We start from the raw sequence: 15,343 nt of genomic DNA, 5'->3' as shown, positions 1-15,343 counted from the left end.
GAAATTAAACCAGATACCAAGTAGTGTTTGTTTAGCCATAGGCTGGGGTATGATGGTTCCATGCAGTCTATAGCTGCAAGTTATATACTTGGTATCTAACTGGTGCATCAATCAGGGTGGAATCTCTTCCTAATGTAAAGTAAGAAGAGTTCATTGTGTTCAGAAAATACAGAAAACCTCATTGGTTCTGGTCAGAAACTCTTACGTAGCAGACATATAGCCAAGTTCATGTGTTTGAATGTCAGACTAAAATGATGTTTAATTTTCTCACCATGATCTATGTGATCTTGTATCTCTACCTGGTGCTGTGGACTAAATAAAATGCCTGGAATAAATAACCTATGACTGTACTTTATTTACATGTTCATGATTTATGGTAGAAACCAATCCTACGTTTCCAAGGGCTTCTAGACTTCATAGAATCCAAATATTCAACCAACTTGCAATCTTTTGTACTTCAAACACTCCAGTACAGGAGTTTATAGGCCAAGAGGTGAGGCAGCAAAGCCAGCTTGTGTGACTAGCATTAGAGAGGCAGAATCGCCTGGGCCTTCCCTGCCTGTGAAACAGCAGGGTCTCTCACCAGTCTGTTTGGCTCAGGTTTAACTGGTAGCCCCACACAGTGTTTGGTTGCTCTTCCTGCCTTAGGACTTCTCTACAAGGGATTAAGAGGAAGACCCTCACTGTAATGTCTGCTGCAAATTCTAACACTAAGCACAACACAGATATCCAAAGAAAAATACACATTCCAGTAGGTATCTTTAGTATACACACACACACACACACACACACACACATACATGTGCACATGCCACTAGCTACAGATTTGTGGAAACTGCTCTTATAAAAATTTCTAACTATGATATCTATATTCATCCCCTTTCTGTTTCCCTTCCTCCATCCCTCCCTCCCTCTTTTCTCTCTCTCCATGTGCACATATACACACATATACCTAGTGTATGTATGTGTATGGCTGTGTGTACATGAATATAGGTATGCATGTGGGTGTCTGTTTGTATATGCATGTGTGTTTTGTATACACGAACAGGTATGAGCATCACATGTTTATGTTATAAATCAAATGAAGACAGATTTAACAAAGTCTTTATTATATGAATATGATTAGGTAAGCAGATGGACTAGGACTAGAAGCAAATGTACCTCGTTGATACAACTACAAATATGGAATAATAATTGATGATTACCTTATTCAACCCCATCTCTGGATATGAATAGCGTTTTCTAATGCCCTTTTACTGTAATGATGTTAGATTATTTGGTTACTTCATTTTTGTTTGTTTGTTTGTAGGTCTACTAGTCCCTAATGTTGTATTACTGTGTTTTAAAAATGTGTCCTGTCAGCTACACTGTAAGAAAGAGATGAAAGTTTCTTCTTCTTTTATGATCCCAGCATGGCAGTAGCAGAGTAAAAACTTAACACATGGTCCTTGTGTTTATGAAATTCTCAGATGGATGGATGAGTTGGTGGGTGGGTGAGTGGATGGATGGATAGATGGGTGAACAGATGGATAGATGGTTGAATAGGTGGATGGGCGGACAGATGGATGGATGGATAATGGATGGATAGATAGATGGATGGGTGAATACATGGATGGATGGTTGGATGAATACATGGATGGATAGTTGAAAAGAACCTGGCCTATCAGTCTAAGGACCACACAAGAGATTATGATTTGTTTCCTTTCATGATGGAGCAAAGTGTTTAGGACAGAAGCCATGACACTCAACAAGGGCAGAAGGAAGGAAGCCTTAGAAGATGGCTCTGGTCCATTGTTTCCATCCTGGACTAGAAGACAGAAACTCCCTAGCATACATGCCTCCTGCTTCCCCTCCTCCTAAGCGGTAGTCTAAGGCAAACAGCCCTTGCTGCTGAGGGTTTGGAAGGAAGCAGAGCCTCTCCCCAGAACTCTACCAAGAAGAGGAAGTCTCTGAAGGTCAGAGAAATCAGTCATGCCTCTGTTGGAAGAAACAAGTACAGCAGATGGGAACACTGGGGGATGGACTAACACGGGGAAGGCTTTCCTTGGTGTGAAGAAGGGCAAGCATCATGCAGAACATTTTTGTAAATATTGGCATGAAACCTCCCCAATAAATCAAAACGCAGTTTATTTCCCAAAACAGTACTCAAAAATATGTCCACAGCATGCACTAGCCACAGAGAAAATCTACCTGGTCTCACTTCTTCATTCTTGGGAACTTCAACAAAAAAAGTCTCAAAACAGCATTTTAGCCAAATTTTCTCTGCCTTCCCTACCAACCATGTGGGCTGGAGAGGTATAAGGAGCAAATAGAGAAGCGCCATAAGAAAGTTGGTCCATAGATCACGCACAAAAGTGAAATCGTCACCACAGGACCAGACAGGCTCATCTTTCTCAGCTGGATTTGTTAAACTATGCTCACCATTCATGAATGAATGGAAATTTTCCGTTAAAATTCAGGTCTTGGCTTCAAGAGATGTTGCTTGGTGTGTAGGAAAAATAGGCACTAAATTGTGAACGGGTATTACCCATTGTACTCCCAGAGTTGAGAAACGGGCCATCTACTTCGCAGTGAGTCCGTCTTCCTGTATCCACGTGGCACAGGAACACTTCTGTCTTGAGCTCATGCTAGGGGCGGGGCTTTCCATTTGGGTCTCCTAGTTCCATCTAAGCTGGTTAGTTGCCTCGCAAGAGAAAAGTAGGGTGCGTTTTTTGCTCAGGCCTTATCTTCATCTTTCCCTCTTTCAGGAGGAAATTGATTTTAGGCAAATTCATGAGTCTCCATGGTCTGCCATTCCAGGAATGAGTACCTTACAGCCACTTCTTCCAGCTGAACACTAGGCAACAGGCTGGGAGCAAAGTTTGAAGCAAGAGGTGACACTAGTCAGACAGTGCCCCCTAGTGGGAGATCGATTCTATGCCCCAGAACTACACCTTTTCAGAAGGATGGATATTGGATGCATTCCCCCTAAAAGGATCCCCACTAGTGGAGCTCTACAGACATCTTGATAGAACATACCCACCTCACAAGATCTCCAGACCGTCTTCCTCCTCGGTTAACTCAGGGAGCGGGACAGTAAAGTCGCCTTTGCCTTTCAACCAGAAGGTCATCTGCTCTCCCTTGCCCTGTGGGAAGTGAAGGAGGGTCTGGTGAGCAGCTGCCGTGGAAGCCTGACTGGGTCTGGCTTGCTCAGCTAGACAGAATGAGCCATTTCTTTGAAAGAAATACTTCTTTATGTATAAAATCCTGACGACTGCGTGGACTGCCATGCTCTTCTGTGGAAAGCAGAGAATAAAGTTCATCGCCCCACTCCCCACTCTCCACTCTTAAAAATATAATCTGAATTCTCAGTGTGACTTGGGTGCCAAGGAAAGCATCCCACATACATGCGTGCATAGAATCCACATGTTCAGCATTGCCTCCATGCCCGTTTTCCACATGAACAATCAAGTCTTCCAATCAGATCACCAACAAGGAGGGGACACCATCCCAAGAAGGCTCTGCAACACAAGGTCCTCTCTCCACCTACTGAGGGACAGTGTCTGATCTAATGGGAGCTCACCAAATCCAGCTGGACTGGAACTGAATGAGCATGTGATCAAGCCGGACTCTGAATGTGGCTGACAGTAGGGACTGACTGAGAAGCCATTGATAATGGCACTAGGACTTGTTTCTACTGCATGTACTGGCTTTTTGGGACTCTAGTCTGTTTAGATGAACACCTTCCTAGGCCTGGATGGAGGGGGGAGGGCCTTGGACTTCCCACAGGGCAGGGTACCCTGCCCTCTCTTAAGACTGGAGGGGGAGAGGGAGGGGAAGTAGGGGAGCAGGAGGGGAATAGGAGGAGGGGAGGAAGTGGAAATTTTTGAATGGAAAAATAAAAATATAAAAAAAGAAAAAAATAATAATACTAAAGGGGAAAAAAAGAAACTGCCTTTGCGCATTGATAGGGCAGAATTTGGTTAGGCAGGGAAAAACTAAACTGAATATTGGGAGAAAGGAGGTGGAGTCAGAGAGATGCCATGTAGGCCCACCAGAGAAAATACCAGAATTTTATCTGGTAAGCCACAGTCACGTGGTGATACACAGATTAATAGAAATGGGTTAAATTAAGATATAAGTGTTAGCCAATAAGAAGCTAGAGCTAATTGGCCAAGCAGTGTTTTAAATAATATAATTTGTGTGTGATTATTTCAGGGCTCAGCAGCCAGGAAATGACCAAGCAGCCTCTTTACAACACCTCAGCACACACTTAAGAGTTGAGCAGGTGCTACAGAGGTGGTTCAGAGGGTAAGAACTTACTGTTCTTGTAGGGGATCTGGATTTGGTTCCGAGCACCTACAATGTAACACCAGCTTCAGGAGATCTGTCATCTTCTGACATCTGCTCATGCACACACGGTACATATACACACACACATAAAGATACAATCAACAAATTTCTAAACATCGAGATGCCAGGTGGTGGCGGCTCATGCCTTTAATTTCAGCACTCGGGAGTCAGAGGCAGGTGAATCTCGTGAGTTTGAGGTCAGCCTGTTGTACAGAGCAAGTTCCAGGACAGGCTCCAAAGTTACATGGAGAAACTCTGTCTCAAAAAAAAAAAAAAAAAAGTTAAAAAAAAAAGAGCTGGGTGTGGTGCGTGTCTATAACCCCAGTGCTGTGAAGTAGAGATGGCTGAATTCCGAGAGCTCACTGGCCACCCAGATTAGTCAATCAGTGAGCTTAAGCGTCTGTAAGAGACTTTGTCCCCCAAAATAAGGTGGACAGCAGTAGAGAGAATACCTGATCTGCCCTACACACATACACACACACACACACACACACACACACACACACACACACACGGGGGTGGATTTAAAAGGAGGAAGCCATATGCTTTCATATAGCTCCACTGATCACACAGAAAAAAACAATGCTGTCTATACAGCTGGTGGCTCAGGCTGTCTCCTGGGAATAACGATCTTATCTTCCAGATGGAAAACAGGAGACAAAATGCAAATAGGTTTCTAAAAATACCCACTGGTTAAAGATAAAAGGGACAGGGACCCCGCGCTGCAAGTGATGCCCACGTAAACTGCTGCTTTCCATTCTGGATGCCATGTTCACAGTGTCCCCAAACAGACAGTATCTGGGCATGGTGATTCCCACCACACCGGCCACCGCAGGACCTAAGGCGGAAACAGTAGAGAGGTCTAACCGCCTGCCTTCCCAGGGCTGGACTCCACATAGGCCATCAAGTCCATAGAGGAAATTAATTCAGCCAGTATTTATTTAAGGCCCTCTTGGAGAAATGCTTGAAAATATGTGTCGCAGAGTGCCTGGGGCACCTCTACAGGATGTACGCACTTATTGCAGAAATCAACAGTCGAACCTTAACCACATTCTTTATGAGCTGCAGATGTCAACAAAGCCCACAGCAGCATGAACTCAAGGAATGGATTCTGACCGGAGATCAGGTTTGTTTTCAGTTGGATAGTAGGACCGTGGCTACATAATTTGTGGGGAGGACTCATGCGAAGGGAGAAGATGAAGCATTTGCTCAAAGGGGTATTAAGACATGTGTCTGCCTGTATCTTCAGGGAGGTTGAGGTTGGAAGATCCCAAATTTGAGGCCAACTTCAGCTGTGACCCCAACCGTAAGATTCCTTTTTTTTTTTTTCCAAAAGTGTAACAAAAGAATATGAAACCAAGTAAGGATCACCCACCTGCAGGTCACAGTCCCACGGGTTTGACGAAAAGAGAATGTATCAAAGCAACGGTAAAAGGGAGGCTTGAAGAACAGCAGCCCAGATGGCTCCCTCACTCGGCCTGCCTCAGCCTTCCAAACATCTCGGACTTTCTGTGTGTCCTTATTCTTCTGAATCAGTTCAACTCACTGGAAATATATGGGCTTTCTGTGGTCTCCTGGCACTGTAGCCATTTAATGATTGTATTCCTAAAAGCTTCAGACACAGGGCCCAATTCCAGAGCCACCCATGGACACGCAGGGACTGTCTGCCGCAAGCTGGAGTCTTTCCTGAGGCACGTGCCCAATCTGAAAGCGGGTGGTGGCACTGAGCAAATACAAGGGCATGGTGGAGATCTCATCTGCACGCTGAGCTCCATTGCGGATGGGAAGCCCACTGGCCACTATGTATGCCTCTCCGCTGGTTTCAACCTGAAAAGGACACAACGAAATGCCCTTAGTTTTCCATGAGGGAAGCACGGGTCCATGAGGAGGTGGGTTAGACAACAAGATCCCCTACTCCCAGCCCCTCCCGTGAGGCCCTATACTCCAAAGCTCGACTCTCATTGATCTGTGCTCCACCTAGGTCTTGCATCTTTTCAGTGTCTGTTCTTGCCCTGGTGCCTCCACACACCATTCCTCTTCCCCATAGCTAGCGCTTGCATCTCTAGAGTTGATAACCATGGTGCCATATTTCCCTAGTTAGTTCAAGGTCAGAACCCACTAGACAAGCAGCCAAGTGCAAGCTGGGTCAATCCGGAAGGATCAACTGGATCTCTCAAGCGGAGTCCATATTAGTTAACCCAAAATGTCCTCATGCCACGCAAGAACTTAGAAGTGCTTACACACCATTCTCAATACAGTCACCTACACACACACACACATCTAAACATTTAATCACTGGTGTGTGCCCTCCTCCACCAGTCTTCCTAATAAAACCAGAGACTAGAGTCCTATTGGCATGGAAGGAACTGAAGCCTAGAAGCCCAAGCCTTCAGCCTTTCGCACACACAGTTATACCCAGTAGAACCGGTGTGTGGAAGGCTTGACTTATTAGTCAAGCAGTAGGAACACCTCCACCTTGGGAACATTTTTCTCCTGGTGACCCCCAAAATTATGCAAGGCTAAACCCTGTTCTAGGCCATATTCTCCCTCCTGAGAACAACCTTCACAAACACAAACCGGATGTCAGAGCCACCCATGTCAAGTGCCCCGGAGGAGAGAAAGCAAGGAGGAAAATTCCAGGGGATGGTGTCCTAGGCAGAGCAGGGGTAGGGATCAGCTCTCAAAGGTCCTCTGTGCCATCGGCATTTGTGGAGAGTTCTAGGGGATGCCCACTCAGTATCTGTCACTCAGGGATATGGCCACACTGCCCCCCCAGCCTTGTCTGCCCCAGGACATGGGCAGAGTGGTTCTGCTGTGCCTAGCAGGTGTATGAAGGCACAGAAACACAGCATCCTGTGACTGTGCTCTGATCCTCCCTCCAAAGAGGTCTAACAACCTGAAGAGCAGCATCAGCACCACTACAAAAGTCACAGCATCTCTGCTTTGCTGTCCATCTTCTTCTCACTCTGGGGGACCATGTTTACATGCCCCCTTGAGTAGCACCATGTGGGACATAGCTGCCACTCCCCCTTAGCCTCAGCCTGACAGTCTAAATTCGAAGAGTCTGTCTTCACCCTGGATTGCTAAGGATCATACCAACAGAAGTCAAGGCTCACAGAGGATCCAAAGGGAGAGCTATCAGCTTTCTGGAATCTGAAGAACACATGTTTTTGAGATGCCAAGGTCTCTCACTGGCCTGGAACTCACCAATTAAGATGGTTGGCCAGTGAATCCCAGCAATCTCCCTAACTCTGTCTCCCCAGCACTGAGAACTTTGTACCACAAAGCCCTGCTTATTTTTATGTGGGTTCTGGGGATCAAATTCAAGTCTTCCAGCTTGCAAGACAATCCCTTCAGTGACTGAGTCTTCTGCTGCCCCCGCACAGTGCCACTGGACATGCATGTACACCTGGGACTAATCAAACCCCTTCCCAAGAATACAAACCAATGAAGTATGTAGTTTCTGCCGTGAATGGAGATGAGCTGAGATGTGGTCTGTCCCAGTGAACCCAGAGATGGCGAATAAAGAGTCTGTGTGCATCATAGCTCACCTTGTGCACATCGTGGGTTTCTACTGTGTGATCGAACAAACTGTACCAGTCATTGAGACTGACCACCTGCAAGGGGAAGCTGAGAGAGTACAGCTTTGCAAATCCCACAATTGGTGCAGGAGAATTGTCTGGATTCTGTCAATCATGTTTTAAATAAACACTGATTGACGAGAAAAAAATGGTAACAGATGCAAAATGTTCTGGTTCTGCAGACTTCCCGGCTATGAGCTGCTCCCCAACAAAGCTGCAGTCGAGAATGGGGAGTTCTTAGCGAGTTCCTGCTTGTTTCCACTTCCACAGCTCGCGGCAAAGTCAGCCCTTCTATGGGCCCTCTGGCTTCCGTAGGCTAGGTTCTTACTTATTAAATTTACCACCTAGAGAAATTCTTGTGACGTGTACTTATTCACTTGCATTTTCTCTAGAGAGGATTTTAAGTGGCGGCTATGAATTGCAGGAGAGGGTGAAGGTCAGGGACAGGTCACACAAATTGCTTTATTAAAAATATTTTCTCACTGAAAACATCTTAGTCCTTTCTATTGCTTACGGAGTTTGGTGGTAAAGATCTGGTGTGCAGATGTGAAAATGAGTGTAATCACTCACCAATCCGTAAACCAATATTCTTACTTCAACCAACTGTTCTCTTATTATGAGTGTGTTCAAATCCCCTATGCTCAAGAACAGTGTTTCTCTACCTTCCTAATGCTACGATCCTTTAATACAGTTCCTCATGATGTGGTGACCCCCCCATCAAACAATTATTTTCTTCGCTACTTCATAATTGTAATTTTGCTACTGTTATGAACAATAAAGTAAACATTTTTGGAGATAGAGGTTTGACAAGGGAGTCACAACTCACAGGTTGAGGACCACTGCTCTAGACAGTTATGATGGACCGTGTTTTTAATCCCAGCCCTCAGGAGGCAGAGGCAGGTGGATCTCTGTGAGTTCCAAGCTAAGGTCTCTGTGAGATGCTATCTCAATCCCTGCTTCCACTTCTTGGTTGACATTCAAACGAACGAGAATTCTAAAAGCATATGATTTTCCCTAGTGTTCAGAAAATACTCACGTGGAAAAAGAACCAAAGTTGAAGCAATTTTTGAACTTGATGCCACAGGCATTTATTGAACTAAGCAAAGATTCAGAGGAACATGAACGCAATGGTGGCGCCTTAGTGGTTGGACGTGAAGCTAGACTGCCATCTAGTGACTATATCCTATTTCAGCATTGCACCTTCCACATAAACCACACTGTATCTTCCATCACCCAGGATTGGGAGGTTTGCCCGTATTTTCATTAATAAGGTGGGTCAATTTGCCAACTTTTGCATGCATACACAATTCTCCTTCCCTCTTTCCATCCCTCCCTCTCTCCTTACCCGCTCCCTTCTTCCCTTTCTTCCCTCTCCCCCTCCCTCCCTCCCTCCCTCCTTACCTCACCCCCCAGGACTTCGCCCCCTGTTTCTTGGTCCCCTTTTACAAAACTTGGTATTCTCTTTAAAAAAGAAGAATGGAAATATCCCTCGTGTAGAGCTGCTAAGACTGCGAATGTCTTCCTCCAGCTGTTTTTGCTCTACCCACCAACGCACCATGGCAACATGGTGGACAAGAGTGTCTCCACTTCCTCTTCTCTGCCACCAGCTGGAAGGTCCACACTTCCGCCACCTCCTCCAGGTGATGGGCCTACATTTCCAGCTTGCCCATCATGGTGTCCAAGAGGCTCACGTGGCTGGAAAAGAATGCAGATGTTTAGCATCCCCTTCCAGGAACCATAGGACTGCAGTGGAGACGCAACTCCCAAACACAGATCCCAGGGAAACACTTCTTGTCCTTAAGGCGTGTGACTGAAGGGCTGCCCGTGGCAGCAGCAAACTGACAACAGTGCCAAAGTCTCCAGTAAGACTGTACTGTGCCCACCTCTACCGCTGAAGCGGTAGCTTTTGTTTCTCTAAGCCTCAATTTACTCATCTGAAAAATGGACCTTGTGTGTGGTTTTCAGGAATTTGGTGCACTAATGCATTTAAAATGCCTAGGAGGTGGAATCTGGCAGGCAGCAGACATTCCAGGAACTAATGTGTAAAAATGCATACATATTTTGATATAAAAATCATTTATGCAGCAGCATAAATGAACACTGAATGCATGCTGCTCAGTAGAGGAGCTGGGGTCAAAGGGTATGTACAAGCACCATCTGTTAGTAAAGTCTAGGAAAACAAGATTATAGTCTGCAGGTGGCTGAGAGTTTTGGAGAGAGCTGAGTAGACAAATGGGGAGAAAATGAGCAAGGGAGTTCATGTTCTGTTTGACATTGTAACAGTGGTCACATAGGCATTGAATATTTGGTAACACCTATGAAAGTTCACAGTGCAGTTAGGCATAAAGAATAAAAGCTTTGCAGGGTGGTAGTGGCAGATGCCTTTAATCCTTGCAGTAGGGAGGCAGAGGCAGGCAGATCTCTGTGAGTTCAAGGCCAGCCTGGTCAACAGAGGAGTTCCAGGACAGCCAAGGCTACACAGAGAAACCCTGTCTCTAAAAAAACAACAACAACAAAAAGGAATGAAAATATTATCATTAATGAAAAATTATCAGGCAGGACATGAGAGAAGCTGGAAGTGAGATGGTGTGGTACTGAGCAGAGGTGTGGTACCAAGCAGGGGTGTGGTGTTGAACAGGGGCATGGGACCGAGCAGGGTGAGTCTGTAGTACTGAGCACGGGTGTGGTACTAACCAGAGGTGTGGTATATGGTACCAGGCGGGGGTGTTGTAAGGAGGAGCCGCGGCCTGACTAGCTTAACCTCCGAAATAACCACACATAAATTGTATTAACTTAATTACTGCCTTGCCCATTATATCTAGTCTCTTCTTGACTAACTCACATCTTGCTTTAACCCATAACTAGTAATCTGTGTAGCACCACGAGGTCGTGGCTTACTGGGAAAGCTCCTAACCAGTGTCAGTTTCAGGCAGGAGAATTATGGTGTCTGTCACACTTCCCGTCTTCCCAGCATTCTGTTTTGTCTACTCCTCCAACCTAAGGGCTGCCCTATCAAAAGGCCAAGGCAGTTTTCTTTATTCAACTAATGAAAGCAACACATAGAAAGAAGACCCTCCTACACCACAGGGGTGTGGTACTGAGCAAGGGGAGTCTGTAGTACTGAGTGTGGGTGTGCAACACAAATGTAGAGACTCTCTAGTCCAGAAAACAGGAAAGCACTCAGAAGTGAAACAAGACATAACAGTGGTTATGTGTCCAAGAGACCATGCCACCAACTGAACTGGGCAGCCAGAAAGGAAGTCATTTGAGCCACATTAAGAGGAAAATTTCCATGAGTCTATACTGATAGATACCAACAACTGAAACAAATAGGTGGAATAAAGTAGATCAAGTAGATTCCACTACAGAGAATTCTATGTAGTATCTATGGTAATTCTTGATTTAATACAGTCTATACACAGTGACTTCCTTCCTATATGGAAGGAGGAGGTCAAGAACTCATCAGTGGAGATATCAACAGGACTCTCTCATTCAGGTAACCAAAGCCAACATCAACTTTGACAGCTGTGTTCTTGGTTACATCATTAAGAATTCTCAGTGTCACAGAAATGACAAAATGTACATCAACAAGCTCCCCCACATATTAACCACAGAATAACCATAAGAAAAAGAAAACATCAGATGTTCCTAATGAGAAGCTATCTATACAATGTCAGCCCAGGGGCTGGAGAGAGGGCTCCCTGGGTAAAGCATTTGCCATACAAGGAGGACCAGAGTTTGAACCCCAGAATCTGTATAAATGCCTGGTTGGTGTGGTGGCCGGCTTGGAATCCCAGTAGTGACCGGGCTTTCCCAAGCAAGCTAACGAGCCTAGAGAGTCAGAAAGGCGAGCTCTGGGTTCAGTGAGAGACCCTGCCTTGAAATGTACATTGGAGAACTAGAGACGGCAACCTCAGGCTTCCACACAGACATACACGAGCATGTGCACCTGAGCACATGTACGTCAATACACTGACAAACACGTGTAGGTGCACACACAGATCATACACATGTCAAAAGAAAACCTGACCAGGTACTCAAAAACTTCCAGGTTATAAAGTGTACATGTGTGCTGGCCATGCATAAGAAGGCATCTGAACACAGTGTGGTACCCAAGATGAGATGTTGGGACAGAAGAAACTGGGACAATATGAATAAAGCATGGCCTGATACAGCACAGACTACCAGTTACAAACTCTATCTAGCTGCGTTGATGCTGCTCACTTGAAATCCCAGCACTGAGATGACTGAAGCAGAAGAAACCCTTCATGTTGGTCTACACAGTGAGCTCCAGGCCAGCCAGAGTGCCATAATGAAACTCTTTATTAACACCAAACCAAAACAAAATTGTGTGTGAGCTACACCTTTAAGTCTGTATTTTAATACCCAACATATATTCTGAAACAGTTCCTTAAAAACGTACTTTAAAGCCAGGCAGTGGTGGCACACATCTTTAATCCCAGCACTCAGGAGGCAGAGGTAAACAGATCTCTGTGAGTTTGAGGCCAGCATGATCTACAAGAACTAGTTCCATGACAGGCTCCAAAGCTACAGAGAAACTCTGTCTTGAAAAAAAAATATACTTTAAGCAATTATGTGTTATATCCCAAACTAAAACTCAAACCTGAGGGACAGCAATGGCCACTGGAGTTGAGAAGGAGACGGTACTATACTTCCTCCTGCCCTGAATTATCTGAGGAGTTCTTCGAGAGTCCATCAGTTGATAATGCAGACGGAGAGTGTGTGGGATGTGGGCTTGTTACCTAGCAACACGCAGCCTGGCATCTCCATCCCATCATTTCTAGTGTATTAGCTGCTTTGAAGCAGTCATTCTTCATCTTTGGCAAACAGGCAGGACACTGGCCTGGGATGGAGAGGTTGAGTAAACACTTGTGGGCCTCTTCCTATATTTCCAGAACGAGGTTGGAGAGTGGCTCTAAGCAGCGCTTATCTCCAGGTACGACTCTCGTTGCTGGTCCAAAGGCAAAGACAACCAAGACCAGTTCTTCTCCAATGTGCCTTAGCAGGGACGCCGATGAGGTGTGTAGTCTCGGGTCTCACTTCAGACCTATGAGCCGGAAACCTGAGCCAGAGTAGGGGAGAGCAGCAACTCTGTGTTTGAGCAGCACCCAGAAGAGTGTGAGGACCAAGGGGATGCAATGCACAGGGAGCCAAGCTTATTTGTAGGGAAGCACGAGAAGTAAATAGATGCCGATTTGTCTAGAAACCAAGTCCACAACTGTTAAGACATGGGTTCATGTGACCTGCCTGTCACTGCTATAGTGAGGGGCACATTGACTGCCACGGAGTTTTCTCTGGGACACTCAGACCCCAGAGGCCAAGAGCAGGTGGGAGTGGGGCTCCAGGACTGACGGTGGCCACCACCTGAACTCAGGACTGCCTGGCTGGATACTGAGCTACTACTCTTGGATTACCCTCATTTTAAGATCATTACATTTAACTACTAATTAGAAACTTGAGTCTGGTATAGTGATATTTTGCTTGCGTTTTAACCACTAAAGCTTGCCTGAAGCAGAGCAGCCAGCCACTAGAGAATTCTTACCTCTATCAATGCTCAGACCAAAGGAGCGATCCTGTCCTCAGACTGATGTAGGTTGGCCTTCTGTCTATGTGTTATTTTCATTGGTTAATAAAGAAACTGCCTTGGCCCTTTGATAGGACAGAAAGTTAGGTAGGTGGAGTAAACAGAACAGAATGCTGGGAAGAAGGCAATAAGGCAGACGCTATAGCTCTCCTCTCCAAGATGGACACAGGTTAAGATCCTTCCCGGTAAGCCACCACCTCGTGGTGCAACACAAATTATTAGAAATGGGTTGGTTAATCAAGATGTGAGGCTGAAACTAATGGGCCAAGCAGTGTTTAAAAAAAATACAGTTTCCATATAATTATTTCAGGGGTAAGCTAGCCGGGATCCGGGTGGGAACACAGCCTGCCATTTTTTATTACGACACTGAATACAGGGAGAAAGAAGGCAGTCAGGCAGACACCATGTAGGTGCCCAGAAGCAAGAAGTGAGGTAACAAACCATGGCTTCACAGTAAAATATAAAAGAATAGAAATGGGTTAAGGTGTAAGAGTTGGTTAATAAGAAGCCTAAGCTAATAGGTCAAAAAGTGTGTAACTAATATTAAGCCTCAGAGTAGCCATTTTATAAGCAACTTTGGAAACAGGTGGGTGGAGAAAATCTGGTCCAGAGTGACCATCATGATGGAGAATATTTGTAGCTACGTGATATGGCTAGGCAGAGAGAGAAATATAAGGTGGGAGGAGACAGGAGCTCAGTGTAGTCTGAAGAGCAGTCTGTCTGAGGATGCAGTCTGATGTAAAAGGAACGGCGGGCCGCTTTACCTGAAATAATTACATGGAAACTGTATTCTTTCAAACACTGCCTAACCCATTATCTGTAGCCTCTTATTGGCTAACTCTTACATATTTATTCAACCCATTTCTAATAATCTGTGTAGCACCACGAGGAGGTGGCTTACCGGGAAAGATCCTAACCTGCGTCTGTCTCAGAGAGGAGAGTAATGGCAACTGCCTCACTGCCTTCTTCCTCCCAACATTCTGTTCTGTTTACTCCACCTACCTAATTTTCTGTCCTATCAAAGGGCCAAGGCAGTTTCTTTATTAACCAATGAAAATAACACATAGACAGAAGGCCCAACTACATCATTTCCCCTTTTTCTATTTAAACAAAAAAGAAAGGCTTTCACTTTAACATAGTAAAATTACATACAACAAAACAGTTATCGAGTAAGAATTACAGTTAAAATGTTTATATCTATTTTATCTTTATCATAATAATGGAAAACTATAACTACAACTAACCATTCTTCAACTCCATCAAAGACTCCAGAAGGATATAGTATTACCTAAGTAAACAAGAAGTAAGCAAATTCCAAAACTCTAGAAATGACAGAGACATCTTGCTGCCTGGACAGTCACCCAAAGTTCCTCTGTGCCATTGGGGCATCCATCTTTGGCCTTCAGGCCCATAGTATCCAGCAGACATTTCCATGAAGCAGGAAATTTCAAAGGCAGTTTGTGGTGGTCGTTCCACGCCACGGGGTCTGCATCACCACCCACGAGCTCCAATGTCCTAGGGGTTAAAACACAGACGCACATGACACAGACAGAGTTCGAGTCATTCCCCAGAGGAGAATGCCCAATTTATTCAAACTTAACCCAGGGTTAAATACTTTTGCCCCAGAAGTGGAGAGCCCCCTCCCAGCCAGTAGTGAGATCAAGTTGTTGAGCTGCTGGCGCCAGTGGCAGGAGCTTTCAGCAAGGGGTACCGAGCTGGGAACCCTGACAGACAGATAGGAGGAGATTCAGGGCACCTGTGAGGACCCTCCTTAGCAGGTGAAATTACCATATCAAGACAGAAACAAGGTTCTGAACTAATCACC

At 45.3% G+C, this 15,343-nt stretch overlaps 1 pseudogene; it reads right to left on the bottom strand.

The window, feature by feature from the left end:
* Positions 1–3,023: 3,023 nt before the first annotated feature.
* The window catches only part of LOC125393517 (guanylate cyclase 2G-like), a 45,538-nt pseudogene continuing 33,218 nt past the window's right edge, over positions 3,024–15,343 (bottom strand).

Source organism: Myodes glareolus, chromosome 7 (genome assembly GCF_982192425.1).
Source record: "Myodes glareolus chromosome 7, mMyoGla1.1, whole genome shotgun sequence".
Lineage (NCBI taxonomy): Eukaryota > Metazoa > Chordata > Mammalia > Rodentia > Cricetidae > Myodes > Myodes glareolus.
The sequence above is the reverse complement of the archived record's forward strand: the minus strand, read 5'-3'. Positions and strand labels throughout refer to the sequence as shown.